Source organism: Gnatocerus cornutus, unplaced genomic scaffold, assembly GCF_029298725.1.
Source record: "Gnatocerus cornutus isolate USDA-ARS CGAHR unplaced genomic scaffold, icGnaCorn1.1 ctg00000036.1, whole genome shotgun sequence".
Lineage (NCBI taxonomy): Eukaryota > Metazoa > Arthropoda > Insecta > Coleoptera > Tenebrionidae > Gnatocerus > Gnatocerus cornutus.
In genome coordinates, this window is record NW_028275385.1 from 1,489,534 (window position 1) to 1,509,576 (window position 20,043).

Genomic DNA, 20,043 nt, shown 5'->3' on the forward strand with positions numbered 1-20,043 from the left:
CTGGCTTGAATTCGCAAAGAAGAGCACGAAATCTACAAAATCATGACTTTTTACCAAGATTCAACGGCTGAATTGCAAGAAAACAGCAGAATTCTGCACGAAATCATCAAAATTCTTAGAGAAAACCGCATATTTCGATGCAAAACGACGATTTCTCGCTGATTTTCGTTGTTTTCTATCTTGAATTCGCAAAGGAGAGCACGAAATCTACAAAATCATGACTTTTTACCAAGATTCAACGGCTGAATTGCAAGAAAACAGCAGAATTCTGCACGAAATCGTCAAAATTCTTAGAGAAAACCGCATATTTCGATGCAAAACGACGATTTCTCGGCGATTTTCGTTGTTTTCTGGCTTGAATTCGCAAAGAAGAGCACGAAATCTACAAAATCATCACTTTTTACCAAGATTCAACGGCTGAATTGCAAGAAAACAGCAGCATTCTGCACGAAATCATCAAAATTCTTACAGAAAGCCGCATATTTCGATGCAAAACGGCGATTTCTCGCCGATTTTCGTTGTTTTCTGGCATGAATTCGCAAAGAAGAGCACGATATCTACAAAATCATGACTTTTTACCAAAAATCAACGGCTGAATTGCAAGAAAACAGCAGAATTCTGCACGAAATCATCAAAATTCTTAGAGAAAACCGCATATTTCGATGGAAAACGACGATTTCAGGCTGATTTTCGTTGTTTTCTATCTTGAATTCGCAAAGAAGAGCACGAAATCTACAAAATCATGACTATTTACCAAGATTCAACGGCTGAATTGCAAGAAAACAGCAGAATTCTGCACGAAATCGTCAAAATTCTTAGAGAAAACCGCATATTTCGATGCAAAACGACGATTTCTCGCCGATTTTCGTTGTTTTCTGGCTTGAATTCGCAAAGAAGAGCACGAAATCTACAAAATCATGACTTTTTACCAAGATTCAACGGCTGAATTGCAAGAAAACAGCAGAATTCTGCACGAAATCATCAAAATTCTTAGAGAAAATCTGCTGTTTTCTTGCAATTCAGCCGTTGAATCTTGGTAAAAAGTGATGATTTTGTAGATTTCGTGCTCTTCTTTGCGAATTCAAGCCAGAAAACAACGAAAATCGGCGAGAAATCGTCGTTTTGCATCGAAATATGCGGTTTTCTCTAAGAATTTTGACGATTTCGTGCAGAATTCTGCTGTTTTCTTGCAATTCAGCCGTTGAATCTTGGTAAAAAGTCATGATTTTGTAGATTTCGTGCTCTTCTTTGCGAATTCAAAATAGAAAACAACGAACATCAGCGAGAAATCGTCGTTTTGCATCGAAATATGCGGATTTCTCTAAGAATTTTGATGATTTCGTGCAGAATTCTGCTGTTTTCTTGCAATTCAGCCGTTGAATCTTGGTAAAAAGTCATGATTTTGTAGATTTCGTGCTCTTCTTTGCAAATTCATGCCAGAAAACATCGAAGATCGGCGAGAAATCGTCGTTTTGCATCGAAATATGCGGTTTTCTGTAAGAATTTTGATGATTTCGTGCAGAATTCTGCTGTTTTCTTGCAATTCAGCCATGAATCTTGGTAAAAAGTCATGATTTTGTAGATTTCGTGCTCTTCTTTGCGAATTCAAGCCAGAAAACAACGAAAATCGGCGAGAAATCGTCGTTTTGCATCGAAATATCCGGTTTTCTGTAAGAATTTTGATGATTTCGTGCAGAATTCTGCTGTTTTCTTGCAATTCAGCCGTTGAATCTAGGTAAAAAGTCATGATTTTGTAGATTTCGTGCTCTTCTTGGCGAATTCAAGATAGAAAACAACGAAAATCGGCGAGAAATCGTTGTTTTGCATCGAAATATGCGGTTATCTGTAAGAATTTTGATGATTTCGTGCAGAATTCTGCTGTTTTCTTGCAATTCAGCCGTTGAATCCATGTAAAAAGTCATGATTTTGTAGATTTCGTGCTCTTCTTGGCGAATTCAAGACAGAAAACAACGAAAATCGGCGAGAAATCGTTGTTTTGCATCGAAATATGCAGTTTTCTCTAAGAATTTTGATGATTTCGTGCAGAATTCTGCTGTTTTCTTGCAATTCAGCCGTTGAATCTTGGTAAAAAGTCATGATTTTGTAGATTTCGTGCTCTTCTTTGCGAATTCAAGCCAGAAAACAACGAAAATCGGCGAGAAATCGTCGTTTTGCATCGAAATATGCGGTTTTCTGTAAGAATTTTGATGATTTCGTGCAGAATTCTGCTGTTTTCTTGCAATTCAGCCGCAGAATCTTGGTAAAAAGTGATGATTTTGTAGATTTCGTGCTCTTCTTTGCGAATTCAAGCCAGAAAACAACGAAAATCGGCGAGAAATCGTTGTTTTGCATCGAAATATGCGGTTTTCTGTAAGAATTTTGATGATTTCGTGCAGAATTCTGCTGTTTTCTTGCAATTCAGCCGTTGAATCTTGGTAAAAAGTCATGATTTTGTAGATTTCGTGCTCTTCTTTGCGAATTCAAGCCAGAAAACAACGAAAATCGGCGAGAAATCGTCGTTTTGCATCGAAAAATGCGGTTTTCTGTAAGAATTTTGATGATTTCGTGCAGAATTCTGCTGTTTTCTTGCAATTCAGCCGTTGAATCTAGGTAAAAAGTCATGATTTTGTAGATTTCGTGCTCTTTTTGGCGAATTCAAGATAGAAAACAACGAAAATCGGCGAGAAATCGTTGTTTTGCATCGAAATATGCGGTTTTCTGTAAGAATTTTGATGATTTCGTGCAGAATTCTGCTGTTTTCTTGCAATTCAGCCGTTGAATCCATGTAAAAAGTCATGATTTTGTAGATTTCGTGCTCTTCTTGGCGAATTCAAGACAGAAAACAACGAAAATCGGCGAGAAATCGTTGTTTTGCATCGAAATATGCAGTTTTCTCTAAGAATTTTGATGATTTCGTGCAGAATTCTGCTGTTTTCTTGCAATTCAGCCGTTGAATCTTGGTAAAAAGTCATGATTTTGTAGATTTCGTGCTCTTCTTTGCGAATTCAAGCCAGAAAACAACGAAAATCGGCGAGAAATCGTCGTTTTGCATCGAAATATGCGGTTTTCTGTAAGAATTTTGATGATTTCGTGCAGAATTCTGCTGTTTTCTTGCAATTCAGCCGTTGAATCTTGGTAAAAAGTCATGATTTTGTAGATTTCGCGCTCTTCTTTGCGAATTCAAGCCAGAAAACAACGAAAATCGGCGAGAAATCGTTGTTTTGCATCGAAATATGCAGTTTTCTCTAAGAATTTTGATGATTTCGTGCAGAATTCTGCTGTTTTCTTGCAATTCAGCCGTAGAATCTTGGTAAAAAGTGATGATTTTGTAGATTTCGTGCTCTTCTTTGCGAATTCAAGCCAGAAAACAACGAAAATCGGCGAGAAATCGTTGTTTTGCATCGAAATATGCGGTTTTCTGTAAGAATTTTGATGATTTCGTGCAGAATTCTGCTGTTTTCTTGCAATTCAGCCGTTGAATCTTGGTAAAAAGTCATGATTTTGTAGATTTCGTGCTCTTCTTTGCGAATTCAAGCCAGAAAACAACGAAAATCGGCGAGAAATCGTCGTTTTGCATCGAAAAATGCGGTTTTCTGTAAGAATTTTGATGATTTCGTGCAGAATTCTGCTGTTTTCTTGCAATTCAGCCGTTGAATCTTGGTAAAAAGTCATGATTTTGTAGATTTCGCGCTCTTCTTTGCGAATTCAAGCCAGAAAACAACGAAAATCGGCGAGAAATCGTCGTTTTGCATCGAAATATGCGGTTTTCTGTAAGAATTTTGATGATTTCGTGCAGAATTCTGCTGTTTTCTTGCAATTCAGCCGTTGAATCTTGGTAAAAAGTCACGATTTTGTAGATTCCGTGCTCTTCTTTGCGAATTCAAGATAGAAAACAACGAAAATCGGCGAGAAATCGTTGTTTTGCATCGAAATATGCGGTTTTCTGTAAGAATTTTGATGATTTCGTGCAGAATTCTGCTATTTTCTTGCAATTCAGCTGTTGAATCTATGTAAAAAGTCATGATTTTGTAGATTTCGTGCTCTTCTTGGCGAATTCAAGATAGAAAACAACGAAAATCGGCGAGAAATCGTTGTTTTGCATCGAAATATGCAGTTTTCTCTAAGAATTTTGATGATTTCGTGCAGAATTCTGCTGTTTTCTTGCAATTCAGCCGTTGAATCTTGGTAAAAAGTGATGATTTTGTAGATTTCGTGCTCTTTTGCGAATTCAAGCCAGAAAACAACGAAAATCGGCGAGAAATCGTCGTTTTGCATCGAAATATGCGGTTTTCTCTAAGAATTTTGATGATTTCGTGCAGAATTCTGCTGTTTTCTTGCAATTCAGCCGTTGAATCTTGGTAAAAAGTGATGATTTTGTAGATTTCGTGCTCTTCTTTGCGAATTCAAGCCAGAAAACAACGAAAATCGGCGAGAAATCGTCGTTTTGCATCGAAATATGCGGTTTTCTCTAAGAATTTTGATGATTTCGTGCAGAATTCTGCTGTTTTCTTGCAATTCAGCTGTTGAATCTTGGTAAAAAGTGATGATTTTGTAGATTTCGTGCTCTTCTTTGCGAATTCAAGCCAGAAAACAACGAAAATCGGCGAGAAATCGCCGTTTTGCATCGAAATATGCGGTTTTCTCTAAGAATTTTGACGATTTCGTGCAGAATTCTGCAGTTTTCTTGCAATTCAGCCGTTGAATCTTGGTAAAAAGTCAGATTTTGTAGATTTCGTGCTCTTCTTGGCGAATTCAAGATAGAAAACAACGAAAATCGGCGAGAAATCGTTGTTTTGCATCGAAATATGCAGTTTTCTCTAAGAATTTTGATGATTTCGTGCAGAATTCTGTTGTTTTCTTGCAATTCAGCCGTTGAATCTTGGTAAAAAGTGATGATTTTGTGGATTTCGTGCTCTTCTTTGCGAATTCAAGCCAGAAAACAACGAAAATCGGCGAGAAATCGTCGTTTTGCATCGAAATATACGGTTTTCTCTAAGAATTTTGACGATTTCGTGCAGAATTCTGCAGTTTTCTTGCAATTCAGCCGTTAAATCTTGGTAAAAAGTCTAGATTTTGTAGATTTCGTGCTCTTCTTTGCGAATTCAAGCCAGAAAACATCGAAAATCGGCGAGAAATTGTCGTTTTGCATCGAAATATGCGGTTTTCTCTAAGAATTTTGACGATTTCGTGCAGAATTCTGCTGTTTTCTTGCAATTCAGCCGTTGAATCTTGGTAAAAAGTCATGATTTTGTAGATTTCGTGCTCTTCTTTGCGAATTCAAGATAGAAAACAACGAACATCAGCGAGACATCATCGTTTTGCATCGAAATATGCGGTTTTCTCTAAGAATTCGTGCAGAATTCTGCTGTTTTCTTGCAATTCAGCCATGAATCTTGGTAAAAAGTCATGATTTTGTAGATTTCGTGCTCTTCTTTGCGAATTCAAGATAGAAAACAACGAAAATCAGCGAGAAATCGTCGTTTTGCATCGAAATATCCGGTTTTCTGTAAGAATTTTGATGATTTCGTGCAGAATTCTGCTGTTTTCTTGCAATTCAGCCGTTGAATCTTGGTAAAAAGTCATGATTTTGTAGATTTCGTGCTCTTCTTTGCGAATTCAAGCCAGAAAACAACGAAAATCAGCGAGAAATCGTCGTTTTGCATCGAAATATGCGGTTTTCTCTAAGAATTTTGATGATTTCGTGCAGAATTCTGCTGTTTTCTTGCAATCCAGCCGTTGAACCTTGGTAAAAAGTGATGATTTTGTAGATTTCGTGCTCTTCTTGGCGAATTCAAGCCAGAAAACAACGAAAATCGGCGAGAAATCGTCGTTTTGCATCGAACTATGCGGTTTTCTCTAAGAATTTTGACGATTTCGTGCAGAATTCTGCAGTTTTCTTGCAATTCAGCCGTTGAATCTTGGTAAAAAGTCAGATTTTGTAGATTTCGTGCTCTTCTTGGCGAATTCAAGATAGAAAACAACGAAAATCGGCGAGAAATCGTTGTTTTGCATCGAAATATGCAGTTTTCTCTAAGAATTTTGATGATTTCGTGCAGAATTCTGTTGTTTTCTTGCAATTCAGCCGTTGAATCTTGGTAAAAAGTGATGATTTTGTGGATTTCGTGCTCTTCTTTGCGAATTCAAGCCAGAAAACAACGAAAATCGGCGAGAAATCGTCGTTTTGCATCGAAATATACGGTTTTCTCTAAGAATTTTGACGATTTCGTGCAGAATTCTGCAGTTTTCTTGCAATTCAGCCGTTAAATCTTGGTAAAAAGTCATGATTTTGTAGATTTCGTGCTCTTCTTTGCGAATTCAAGCCAGAAAACATCGAAAATCGGCGAGAAATTGTCGTTTTGCATCGAAATATGCGGTTTTCTCTAAGAATTTTGACGATTTCGTGCAGAATTCTGCTGTTTTCTTGCAATTCAGCCGTTGAATCTTGGTAAAAAGTCATGATTTTGTAGATTTCGTGCTCTTCTTTGCGAATTCAAGATAGAAAACAACGAACATCAGCGAGACATCATCGTTTTGCATCGAAATATGCGGTTTTCTCTAAGAATTCGTGCAGAATTCTGCTGTTTTCTTGCAATTCAGCCATGAATCTTGGTAAAAAGTCATGATTTTGTAGATTTCGTGCTCTTCTTTGCGAATTCAAGCCAGAAAACAACGAAAATCGGCGAGAAATCGTCGTTTTGCATCGAAATATCCGGTTTTCTGTAAGAATTTTGATGATTTCGTGCAGAATTCTGCTGTTTTCTTGCAATTCAGCCGTTGAATCTATGTAAAAAGTCATGATTTTGTAGATTTCGTGCTCTTCTTGGCGAATTCAAGATAGAAAACAACGAAAATCGGCGAGAAATCGTTGTTTTGCATCGAAATATGCGGTTTTCTGTAAGAATTTTGATGATTTCGTGCAGAATTCTGCTGTTTTCTTGCAATTCAGCCGTTGAATCCATGTAAAAAGTCATGATTTTGTAGATTTCGTGCTCTTCTTGGCGAATTCAAGCCAGAAAACAACGAAAATCGGCGAGAAATCGTTGTTTTGCATCGAAATATGCAGTTTTCTCTAAGAATTTTGATGATTTCGTGCAGAATTCTGCTGTTTTCTTGCAATTCAGCCGTTGAATCTTGGTAAAAAGTCATGATTTTGTAGATTTCGTGCTCTTCTTTGCGAATTCAAGCCAAAAAACAACGAAAATCGGCGAGAAATCGTCGTTTTGCATCGAAATATGCGGTTTTCTGTAAGAATTTTGATGATTTCGTGCAGAATTCTGCTGTTTTCTTGCAATTCAGCCGTAGAATCTTGGTAAAAAGTGATGATTTTGTAGATTTCGTGCTCTTCTTTGCGAATTCAAGCCAGAAAACAACGAAAATCGGCGAGAAATCGTTGTTTTGCATCGAAATATGCGGTTTTCTGTAAGAATTTTGATGATTTCGTGCAGAATTCTGCTGTTTTCTTGCAATTCAGCCGTTGAATCTTGGTAAAAAGTCATGATTTTGTAGATTTCGTGCTCTTCTTTGCGAATTCAAGCCAGAAAACAACGAAAATCGGCGAGAAATCGTCGTTTTGCATCGAAAAATGCGGTTTTCTGTAAGAATTTTGATGATTTCGTGCAGAATTCTGCTGTTTTCTTGCAATTCAGCCGTTGAATCTAGGTAAAAAGTCATGATTTTGTAGATTTCGTGCTCTTCTTGGCGAATTCAAGATAGAAAACAACGAAAATCGGCGAGAAATCGTTGTTTTGCATCGAAATATGCGGTTTTCTGTAAGAATTTTGATGATTTCGTGCAGAATTCTGCTGTTTTCTTGCAATTCAGCCGTAGAATCTTGGTAAAAAGTGATGATTTTGTAGATTTCGTGCTCTTCTTGGCGAATTCAAGATAGAAAACAACGAAAATCGGCGAGAAATCGTTGTTTTGCATCGAAATATGCGGTTTTCTGTAAGAATTTTGATGATTTCGTGCAGAATTCTGCTGTTTTCTTGCAATTCAGCCGTTGAATCCATGTAAAAAGTCATGATTTTGTAGATTTCGTGCTCTTCTTGGCGAATTCAAGCCAGAAAACAACGAAAATCGGCGAGAAATCGTTGTTTTGCATCGAAATATGCAGTTTTCTCTAAGAATTTTGATGATTTCGTGCAGAATTCTGCTGTTTTCTTGCAATTCAGCCGTTGAATCTTGGTAAAAAGTCATGATTTTGTAGATTTCGTGCTCTTCTTTGCGAATTCAAGCCAAAAAACAACGAAAATCGGCGAGAAATCGTCGTTTTGCATCGAAATATGCGGTTTTCTGTAAGAATTTTGATGATTTCGTGCAGAATTCTGCTGTTTTCTTGCAATTCAGCCGTAGAATCTTGGTAAAAAGTGATGATTTTGTAGATTTCGTGCTCTTCTTTGCGAATTCAAGCCAGAAAACAACGAAAATCGGCGAGAAATCGTTGTTTTGCATCGAAATATGCGGTTTTCTGTAAGAATTTTGATGATTTCGTGCAGAATTCTGCTGTTTTCTTGCAATTCAGCCGTTGAATCTTGGTAAAAAGTCATGATTTTGTAGATTTCGTGCTCTTCTTTGCGAATTCAAGCCAGAAAACAACGAAAATCGGCGAGAAATCGTCGTTTTGCATCGAAAAATGCGGTTTTCTGTAAGAATTTTGATGATTTCGTGCAGAATTCTGCTGTTTTCTTGCAATTCAGCCGTTGAATCTAGGTAAAAAGTCATGATTTTGTAGATTTCGTGCTCTTCTTGGCGAATTCAAGATAGAAAACAACGAAAATCGGCGAGAAATCGTTGTTTTGCATCGAAATATGCGGTTTTCTGTAAGAATTTTGATGATTTCGTGCAGAATTCTGCTGTTTTCTTGCAATTCAGCCGTAGAATCTTGGTAAAAAGTGATGATTTTGTAGATTTCGTGCTCTTCTTTGCGAATTCAAGCCAGAAAACAGCGAAAATCGGCGAGAAATCGTTGTTTTGCATCGAAATATGCAGTTTTCTGTAAGAATTTTGATGATTTCGTGCAGAATTCTGCTGTTTTCTTGCAATTCAGCCGTTGAATCTTGGTAAAAAGTCTAAAAAGTCATGATTTTGTAGATTTCGTGCTCTTCTTTGCGAATTCAAGCGAGAAAACAACGAAAATCGGCGAGAAATCGTCGTTTTGCATCGAAATATGCGGTTTTCTGTAAGAATTTTGATGATTTCGTGCAGAATTCTGCGGTTTTCTTGCAATTCAGCCGTTGAATCTAGGTAAAAAGTCATGATTTTATAGATTTCGTGCACTTCTTGGCGAATTCAAGATAGAAAACAACGAAAATCGGCGAGAAATCGTTGTTTTGCATCGAAATATGCGGTTTTCTGTAAGAATTTTGATGATTTTGTGCAGAATTCTGCTGTTTTCTTGCAATTCAGCCGTTGAATCTAGGTAAAAAGTCATGATTTTGTAGATTTCGTGCTCTTCTTGGCGAATTCAAGATAGAAAACAACGAAAATCGGCGAGAAATCGTTGTTTTGCATCGAAATTTGCAGTTTTCTCTAAGAATTTTGATGATTTCGTGCAGAATTCTGCTGTTTTCTTGCAATTCAGCCGTTGAATCTTGGTAAAAAGTCATGATTTTGTAAATTTCGTGCTCTTCTTTGCGAATTCAAGCCAGAAAACAACGAAAATCGGCGAGAAATCGTCGTTTTGCATCGAAATATGCGGTTTTCTGTAAGAATTTTGATGATTTCGTGCAGAATTCTGCTGTTTTCTTGCAATTCAGCCGTAGAATCTTGGTAAAAAGTGATGATTTTGTAGATTTCGTGCTCTTCTTTGCGAATTCAAGCCAGAAAACAACGAAAATCGGCGAGAAATCGTTGTTTTGCATCGAAAGATGCGGTTTTCTGTAAGAATTTTGATGATTTCGTGCAGAATTCTGCGGTTTTCTTGCAATTCAGCCGTTGAATCTTGGTAAAAAGTCATGATTTTGTAGATTTCGTGCTCTTCTTTGCAAATTCATGCCAGAAAACAACGAAAATCGGCGAGAAATCGTCGTTTTGCATCGAAATATGCGGTTTTCTGTAAGAATTTTGATGATTTCGTGCAGAATTCTGCTGTTTTCTTGCAATTCAGCCGTTGAATCTTGGTAAAAAGTCATGATTTTGTAGATTTCGTGCTCTTCTTTGCGAATTCAAGCGAGAAAACAACGAAAATCGGCGAGAAATCGTCGTTTTGCATCGAAATATGCGGTTTTCTGTAAGAATTTTGATGATTTCGTGCAGAATTCTGCTGTTTTCTTGCAATTCAGCCGTTGAATCTAGGTAAAAAGTCATGATTTTATAGATTTCGTGGTCTTCTTGGCGAATTCAAGATAGAAAACAACGAAAATCGGCGAAAAATCGTTGTTTTGCATCGAAATTTGCAGTTTTCACTAAGAATTTTGATGATTTCGTGCAGAATTCTGCTGTTTTCTTGCAATTCAGCCATTGAATCTTGGTAAAAAGTCATGATTTTGTAGATTTCGTGCTCTTCTTTGCGAATTCAAGCCAGAAAACAACGAAAATCGGCGAGAAATCGTCGTTTTGCATCGAAATATGCGGTTTTCTGTAAGAATTTTGATGATTTCGTGCAGAATTCTGCTGTTTTCTTGCAATTCAGCCGTGGAATCTTGGTAAAAAGTGATGATTTTGTAGATTTCGTGCTCTTCTTTGCGAATTCAAGCCAGAAAACAACGAAAATCGGCGAGAAATCGTTGTTTTGCATCGAAAGATGCGGTTTTCTGTAAGAATTTTGATGATTTCGTGCAGAATTCTGCGGTTTTCTTGCAATTCAGCCGTTGAATCTTAGTAAAAAGTCATGATTTTGTAGATTTCGTGCTCTTCTTTGCGAATTCAAGCCAGAAAACAACGAAAATCCGCGAGAAATCGTCGTTTTGCATCGAAATATGCGGTTTTCTCTAAGAATTTTGACGATTTCGTGCAGAATTCTGCTGTTTACTTGCAATTCAGCCATTGAATCTTGGTAAAAAGTCATGATTTTGTAGATTTCGTGCTCTTCTTTGCGAATTCAAGATAGAAAACAACGAAAATCAGCGAGAAATCGTCGTTTTGCATCGAAATATGCGGTTTTCTCTAAGAATTTTGATGATTTCGTGCAGAATTCTGCTGTTTTCTTGCAATTCAGCCGTTGAATCTTGGTAAAAAGTCATGATTTTGTAGATTTCGTGCTCTTCTTTGCAAATTCATGCCAGAAAACAACGAAAATCGGCGAGAAATCGTCGTTTTGCATCGAAATATGCGGTTTTCTGTAAGAATTTTGATGATTTCGTGCAGAATTCTGCTGTTTTCTTGCAATTCAGCCGTTGAATCTTGGTAAAAAGTCATGATTTTGTAGATTTCGTGCTCTTCTTTGCGAATTCAAGCGAGAAAACAACGAAAATCGGCGAGAAATCGTCGTTTTGCATCGAAATATGCGGTTTTCTGTAAGAATTTTGATGATTTCGTGCAGAATTCTGCTGTTTTCTTGCAATTCAGCCGTTGAATCTTGGTAAAAAGTCATGATTTTGTAGATTTCGTGCTCTTCTTTGCAAATTCATGCCAGAAAACAACGAAAATCGGCGAGAAATCGTCGTTTTGCATCGAAATATGCGGTTTTCTGTAAGAATTTTGATGATTTCGTGCAGAATTCTGCTGTTTTCTTGCAATTCAGCCGTTGAATCTTGGTAAAAAGTCATGATTTTGTAGATTTCGTGCTCTTCTTTGCGAATTCAAGCGAGAAAACAACGAAAATCGGCGAGAAATCGTCGTTTTGCATCGAAATATGCGGTTTTCTGTAAGAATTTTGATGATTTCGTGCAGAATTCTGCTGTTTTCTTGCAATTCAGCCGTTGAATCTAGGTAAAAAGTCATGATTTAATAGATTTCGTGCTCTTCTTGGCGAATTCAAGATAGAAAACAACGAAAATCGGCGAGAAATCGTTGTTTTGCATCGAAATATGCGGTTTTCTGTAAGAATTTTGATGATTTCGTGCAAAATTCTGCTGTTTTCTTGCAATTCAGCTGTTGAATCTAGGTAAAAAGTCATGATTTTGTAGATTTCGTGCTCTTCTTGGCGAATTCAAGATAGAAAACAACGAAAATCGGCGAGAAATTGTTGTTTTGCATCGAAATTTGCAGTTTTCTCTAAGAATTTTGATGATTTCGTGCAGAATTCTGCTGTTTTCTTGCAATTCAGCCGTTGAATCTTGGTAAAAAGTCATGATTTTGTAGATTTCGTGCTCTTCTTTGCGAATTCAAGCCAGAAAACAACGAAAATCGGCGAGAAATCGTCGTTTTGCATCGAAATATGCGGTTTTCTGTAAGAATTTTGATGATTTCGTGCAGAATTCTGCTGTTTTCTTGCAATTCAGCCGTAGAATCTTGGTAAAAAGTGATGATTTTGTAGATTTCGTGCTCTTCTTTGCGAATTCAAGCCAGAAAACAACGAAAATCGGCGAGAAATCGTTGTTTTGCATCGAAAGATGCGGTTTTCTGTAAGAATTTTGATGATTTCGTGCAGAATTCTGCGGTTTTCTTGCAATTCAGCCGTTGAATCTTAGTAAAAAGTCATGATTTTGTAGATTTCGTGCTCTTCTTTGCGAATTCAAGCCAGAAAACAACGAAAATCCGCGAGAAATCGTCGTTTTGCATCGAAATATGCGGTTTTCTCTAAGAATTTTGACGATTTCGTGCAGAATTCTGCTGTTTACTTGCAATTCAGCCGTTGAATCTTGGTAAAAAGACATGATTTTGTAGATTTCGTGCTCTTCTTTGCGAATTCAAGATAGAAAACAACGAAAATCAGCGAGAAATCGTCGTTTTGCATCGAAATATGCGGTTTTCTCTAAGAATTTTGATGATTTCGTGCAGAATTCTGCTGTTTTCTTGCAATTCAGCCGTTGAATCTTGGTAAAAAGTCATGATTTTGTAGATTTCGTGCTCTTCTTTGCAAATTCATGCCAGAAAACAACGAAAATCGGCGAGAAATCGTCGTTTTGCATCGAAATATGCGGTTTTCTGTAAGAATTTTGATGATTTCGTGCAGAATTCTGCTGTTTTCTTGCAATTCAGCCGTTGAATCTTGGTAAAAAGTCATGATTTTGTAGATTTCGTGCTCTTCTTTGCGAATTCAAGCGAGAAAACAACGAAAATCGGCGAGAAATCGTCGTTTTGCATCGAAATATGCGGTTTTCTGTAAGAATTTTGATGATTTCGTGCAGAATTCTGCTGTTTTCTTGCAATTCAGCCGTTGAATCTAGGTAAAAAGTCATGATTTTATAGATTTCGTGCTCTTCTTGGCGAATTCAAGATAGAAAACAACGAAAATCGGCGAGAAATCGTTGTTTTGCAAAGAAATATGCGGTTTTCTGTAAGAATTTTGATGATTTCGTGCAGAATTCTGCTGTTTTCTTGCAATTCAGCCGTTGAATCTAGGTAAAAAGTCATGATTTTGTAGATTTCGTGCTCTTCTTTGCGAATTCAAGCCAGAAAACAACGAAAATCGGCGAGAAATCGTCGTTTTGCATCGAAATATGCGGTTCTCTCTAAGAATTTTGATGATTTCGTGCAGAAATCTGCTGTTTTCTTGCAATTCAGCCGTAGAATCTTGGTAAAAAGTGATGATTTTGTAGATTTCGTGCTCTTCTTTGCGAATTCAAGCCAGAAAACAACGAAAATCGGCGAGAAATCGTTGTTTTGCATCGAAAGATGCGGTTTTCTGTAAGAATTTTGATGATTTCGTGCAGAATTCTGCGGTTTTCTTGCAATTCAACTGTTGAATCTTGGTAAAAAGTCATGATTTTGTAGATTTCGTGCTCTTCTTTGCAAATTCATGCCAGAAAACAACGAAAATCGGCGAGAAATCGTCGTTTTGCATCGAAATATGCGGTTTTCTGTAAGAATTTTGATGATTTCGTGCAGAATTCTGCTGTTTTCTTGCAATTCAGCCGTTGAATCTTGGTAAAAAGTCATGATTTTGTAGATTTCGTGCTCTTCTTTGCGAATTCAAGCGAGAAAACAACGAAAATCGGCGAGAAATCGTCGTTTTGCATCGAAATATGCGGTTTTCTGTAAGAATTTTGATGATTTCGTGCAGAATTCTGCTGTTTTCTTGCAATTCAGCCGTTGAATCTAGGTAAAAAGTCATGATTTTATAGATTTCGTGGTCTTCTTGGCGAATTCAAGATAGAAAACAACGAAAATCGGCGAGAAATCGTTGTTTTGCATCGAAATTTGCAGTTTTCACTAAGAATTTTGATGATTTCGTGCAGAATTCTGCTGTTTTCTTGCAATTCAGCCATTGAATCTTGGTAAAAAGTCATGATTTTGTAGATTTCGTGCTCTTCTTTGCGAATTCAAGCCAGAAAACAACGAAAATCGGCGAGAAATCGTCGTTTTGCATCGAAATATGCGGTTTTCTGTAAGAATTTTGATGATTTCGTGCAGAATTCTGCTGTTTTCTTGCAATTCAGCCGTGGAATCTTGGTAAAAAGTGATGATTTTGTAGATTTCGTGCTCTTCTTTGCGAATTCAAGCCAGAAAACAACGAAAATCGGCGAGAAATCGTTGTTTTGCATCGAAAGATGCGGTTTTCTGTAAGAATTTTGATGATTTCGTGCAGAATTCTGCGGTTTTCTTGCAATTCAGCCGTTGAATCTTAGTAAAAAGTCATGATTTTGTAGATTTCGTGCTCTTCTTTGCGAATTCAAGCCAGAAAACAACGAAAATCCGCGAGAAATCGTCGTTTTGCATCGAAATATGCGGTTTTCTCTAAGAATTTTGACGATTTCGTGCAGAATTCTGCTGTTTACTTGCAATTCAGCCATTGAATCTTGGTAAAAAGTCATGATTTTGTAGATTTCGTGCTCTTCTTTGCGAATTCAAGATAGAAAACAACGAAAATCAGCGAGAAATCGTCGTTTTGCATCGAAATATGCGGTTTTCTCTAAGAATTTTGATGATTTCGTGCAGAATTCTGCTGTTTTCTTGCAATTCAGCCGTTGAATCTTGGTAAAAAGTCATGATTTTGTAGATTTCGTGCTCTTCTTTGCAAATTCATGCCAGAAAACAACGAAAATCGGCGAGAAATCGTCGTTTTGCATCGAAATATGCGGTTTTCTGTAAGAATTTTGATGATTTCGTGCAGAATTCTGCTGTTTTCTTGCAATTCAGCCGTTGAATCTTGGTAAAAAGTCATGATTTTGTAGATTTCGTGCTCTTCTTTGCGAATTCAAGCGAGAAAACAACGAAAATCGGCGAGAAATCGTCGTTTTGCATCGAAATATGCGGTTTTCTGTAAGAATTTTGATGATTTCGTGCAGAATTCTGCTGTTTTCTTGCAATTCAGCCGTTGAATCTTGGTAAAAAGTCATGATTTTGTAGATTTCGTGCTCTTCTTTGCAAATTCATGCCAGAAAACAACGAAAATCGGCGAGAAATCGTCGTTTTGCATCGAAATATGCGGTTTTCTGTAAGAATTTTGATGATTTCGTGCAGAATTCTGCTGTTTTCTTGCAATTCAGCCGTTGAATCTTGGTAAAAAGTCATGATTTTGTAGATTTCGTGCTCTTCTTTGCGAATTCAAGCGAGAAAACAACGAAAATCGGCGAGAAATCGTCGTTTTGCATCGAAATATGCGGTTTTCTGTAAGAATTTTGATGATTTCGTGCAGAATTCTGCTGTTTTCTTGCAATTCAGCCGTTGAATCTAGGTAAAAAGTCATGATTTAATAGATTTCGTGCTCTTCTTGGCGAATTCAAGATAGAAAACAACGAAAATCGGCGAGAAATCGTTGTTTTGCATCGAAATATGCGGTTTTCTGTAAGAATTTTGATGATTTCGTGCAGAATTCTGCTGTTTTCTTGCAATTCAGCTGTTGAATCTAGGTAAAAAGTCATGATTTTGTAGATTTCGTGCTCTTCTTGGCGAATTCAAGATAGAAAACAACGAAAATCGGCGAGAAATTGTTGTTTTGCATCGAAATTTGCAGTTTTCTCTAAGAATTTTGATGATTTCGTGCAGAATTCTGCTGTTTTCTTGCAATTCAGCCGTTGAATCTTGGTAAAAAGTCATGATTTTGTAGATTTCGTGCTCTTCTTTGCGAATTCAAGCCAGAAAACAACGAAAATCGGCGAGAAATCGTCGTTTTGCATCGAAATATGCGGTTTTCTGTAAGAATTTTGATGATTTCGTGCAGAATTCTGCTGTTTTCTTGCAATTCAGCCGTAGAATCTTGGTAAAAAGTGATGATTTTGTAGATTTCGTGCTCTTCTTTGCGAATTCAAGCCAGAAAACAACGAAAATCGGCGAGAAATCGTTGTTTTGCATCGAAAGATGCGGTTTTCTGTAAGAATTTTGATGATTTCGTGCAGAATTCTGCGGTTTTCTTGCAATTCAGCCGTTGAATCTTAGTAAAAAGTCATGATTTTGTAGATTTCGTGCTCTTCTTTGCGAATTCAAGCCAGAAAACAACGAAAATCCGCGAGAAATCGTCGTTTTGCATCGAAATATGCGGTTTTCTCTAAGAATTTTGACGATTTCGTGCAGAATTCTGCTGTTTACTTGCAATTCAGCCGTTGAATCTTGGTAAAAAGACATGATTTTGTAGATTTCGTGCTCTTCTTTGCGAATTCAAGATAGAAAACAACGAAAATCAGCGAGAAATCGTCGTTTTGCATCGAAATATGCGGTTTTCTCTAAGAATTTTGATGATTTCGTGCAGAATTCTGCTGTTTTCTTGCAATTCAGCCGTTGAATCTTGGTAAAAAGTCATGATTTTGTAGATTTCGTGCTCTTCTTTGCAAATTCATGCCAGAAAACAACGAAAATCGGCGAGAAATCGTCGTTTTGCATCGAAATATGCGGTTTTCTGTAAGAATTTTGATGATTTCGTGCAGAATTCTGCTGTTTTCTTGCAATTCAGCCGTTGAATCTTGGTAAAAAGTCATGATTTTGTAGATTTCGTGCTCTTCTTTGCGAATTCAAGCGAGAAAACAACGAAAATCGGCGAGAAATCGTCGTTTTGCATCGAAATATGCGGTTTTCTGTAAGAATTTTGATGATTTCGTGCAGAATTCTGCTGTTTTCTTGCAATTCAGCCGTTGAATCTAGGTAAAAAGTCATGATTTTATAGATTTCGTGCTCTTCTTGGCGAATTCAAGATAGAAAACAACGAAAATCGGCGAGAAATCGTTGTTTTGCAAAGAAATATGCGGTTTTCTGTAAGAATTTTGATGATTTCGTGCAGAATTCTGCTGTTTTCTTGCAATTCAGCCGTTGAATCTAGGTAAAAAGTCATGATTTTGTAGATTTCGTGCTCTTCTTGGCGAATTCAAGATAGAAAACAACGAAAATCGGCGAGAAATCGTTGTTTTGCATCGAAATATGCAGTTTTCTCTAAGAATTTTGATGATTTCGTGCAGAATTCTGCTGTTTTCTTGCAATTCAGCTGTTGAATCTTGGTAAAAAGTCATGATTTTGTAGATTTCGTGCTCTTCTTTGCGAATTCAAGCCAGAAAACAACGAAAATCGGCGAGAAATCGTCGTTTTGCATCGAAATATGCGGTTTTCTGTAAGAATTTTGATGATTTCGTGCAGAATTCTGCTGTTTTCTTGCAATTCAGCCGTAGAATCTTGGTAAAAAGTGATGATTTTGTAGATTTCGTGCTCTTCTTTGCGAATTCAAGCCAGAAAACAACGAAAATCGGCGAGAAATCGTTGTTTTGCATCGAAATATGCGGTTTTCTGTAAGAATTTTGATGATTTCGTGCAGAATTCTGCTGTTTTCTTGCAATTCAGCTGTTGAATCTTGGTAAAAAGTCATGATTTTGTAGATTTCGTGCTCTTCTTTGCGAATTCAAGCCAGAAAACAACGAAAATCGGCGAGAAATCGTCGTTTTGCATCGAAATATGCGGTTTTCTGTAAGAATTTTGATGATTTCGTGCAGAATTCTGCTGTTTTCTTGCAATTCAGCCGTTGAATCTTGGTAAAAAGTCATGATTTTGTAGATTCCGTGCTCTCCTTTGCGAATTCAAGATAGAAAACAACGAAAATCAGCGAGAAATCGTCGTTTTGCATCGAAATATGCGGTTTTCTCTAAGAATTCTGATGATTTCGTGCAGAATTCTGCTGTTTTCATGCAATTCAGCCGTTGAATCTTGGTAAAAAGTAATGATTTTGTAGATTTCGTGCTCTTCTTTGCGAATTCAAGCTAGAAAACAACGAAAATCGGCGAGAAATCGTCGTTTTGCATCGAAATATGCGGTTTTCTCTAAGAATTTTGACAATTTCGTGCAGAATTCTGCTGTTTTCTTGCAATTCAGCTGTTGAATCTTGGTAAAAAGTCATGATTTTGTAGATTTTGTGCTCTTCTTTGCGAATTCAAGATAGAAAACAACGAAAATCAGCGAGAAATCGTCGTTTTGCATCGAAATATGCGGTTTTCTCTAAGAATTTTGATGATTTCGTGCAGAATTCTGCTGTTTTCTTGCAATTCAGCCGTTGAATCTTGGTAAAAAGTCATGATTTTGTAGATTTCGTGCTCTTCTTTGCGAATTCAAGCCAGAAAACAACGAAAATCGGCGAGAAATCGTCGTTTTGCATCGAAATATGCGGTTTTCTGTAAGAATTTTGATGATTTCGTGCAGAATTCTGCTGTTTTCTTGCAATTCAGCCGTAGAATCTTGGTAAAAAGTGATGATTTTGTAGATTTCGTGCTCTTCTTTGCGAATTCAAGCCAGAAAACAACGAAAATCGGCGAGAAATCGTTGTTTTGCATCGAAATATGCGGTTTTCTGTAAGAATTTTGATGATTTCGTGCAGAATTCTGCTGTTTTCTTGCAATTCAGCCGTTGAATCTTGGTAAAAAGTCATGATTTTGTAGATTTAGTGCTCTTCTTTGCAAATTCAAGCCAGAAAACAACGAAAATCGGCTAAAAATCGTCGGTTTGCATCGAAATATGCGGTTTTCTGTAAAAATTTTGATGATTTCGTGCAGAATTCTGCTGTTTTCTTGCAATTAAGCCGTTGAATCTTGGTAAAAAGTCATGATTTTGTAGATTTCGTGCTCTTCTTTGCAAATTCATGCCAGAAAACAACGAAAATCGGCGAGAAATCGTCGTTTTGCATCGAAATATGCGGTTTTCTGTAAGAATTTTGATGATTTCGTGCAGAATTCTGCTGTTTTCTTGCAATTCAGCAGTTGAATCTAGGTAAAAAGTCATGATTTTGTAGATTTCGTGCTCTTCTTGGCGAATTCAAGATAGAAAATAACGAAAATCGGCGAGAAATCGTTGTTTTGCATCGAAATATGCGGTTTTCTGTAAGAATTTTGATGATTTCGTGCAGAATTCTGCTGTTTTCTTGCAATTCAGCCGTTGAATCTTGGTAAAAAGTCATGATTTTGTAGATTTAGTGCTCTTCTTTGCGAATTCAAGCCAGAAAACAACGAAAATCGGCGAGAAATCGTTGTTTTGCTTCGAAATATGCGGTTTTCTGTAAGAATTTTGATGATTTCGTGCAGAATTCTGCTGTTTTCTTGCAATTAAGCCGTTGAATCTTGGTAAAAAGTCATGATTTTGTAGATTTCGTGCTCTTCTTTGCGAATTCAAGCCAGAAAACATCGAAAATCGGCGAGAAATCGTCGTTTTGCATCGAAATATGCGGTTTTCTGCAAGAATTTTGATGATTTCGTGCAGAATTCTGCTGTTTTCTTGCAATTCAGCAGTTGAATCTAGGTAAAAAGTCATGATTTTGTAGATTTCGTGCTCTTCTTGGCGAATTCAAGATAGAAAACAACGAAAATCGGCGAGAAATCGTTGTTTTGCATCGAAATATGCGGTTTTCTGAAAGAATTTTGATGATTTCGTGCAGAATTCTGCTGTTTTCTTGCAATTCAGCCGTTGAATCTATGTAAAAAGTCATGATTTTGTTGATTTCGTGCTCTTCTTGGCGAATTCAAGATAGAAAACAACGAAAATCGGCGAGAAATCGTTGTTTTGCATCGTAATATGCAGTTTTCTCTAAGAATTTTGATG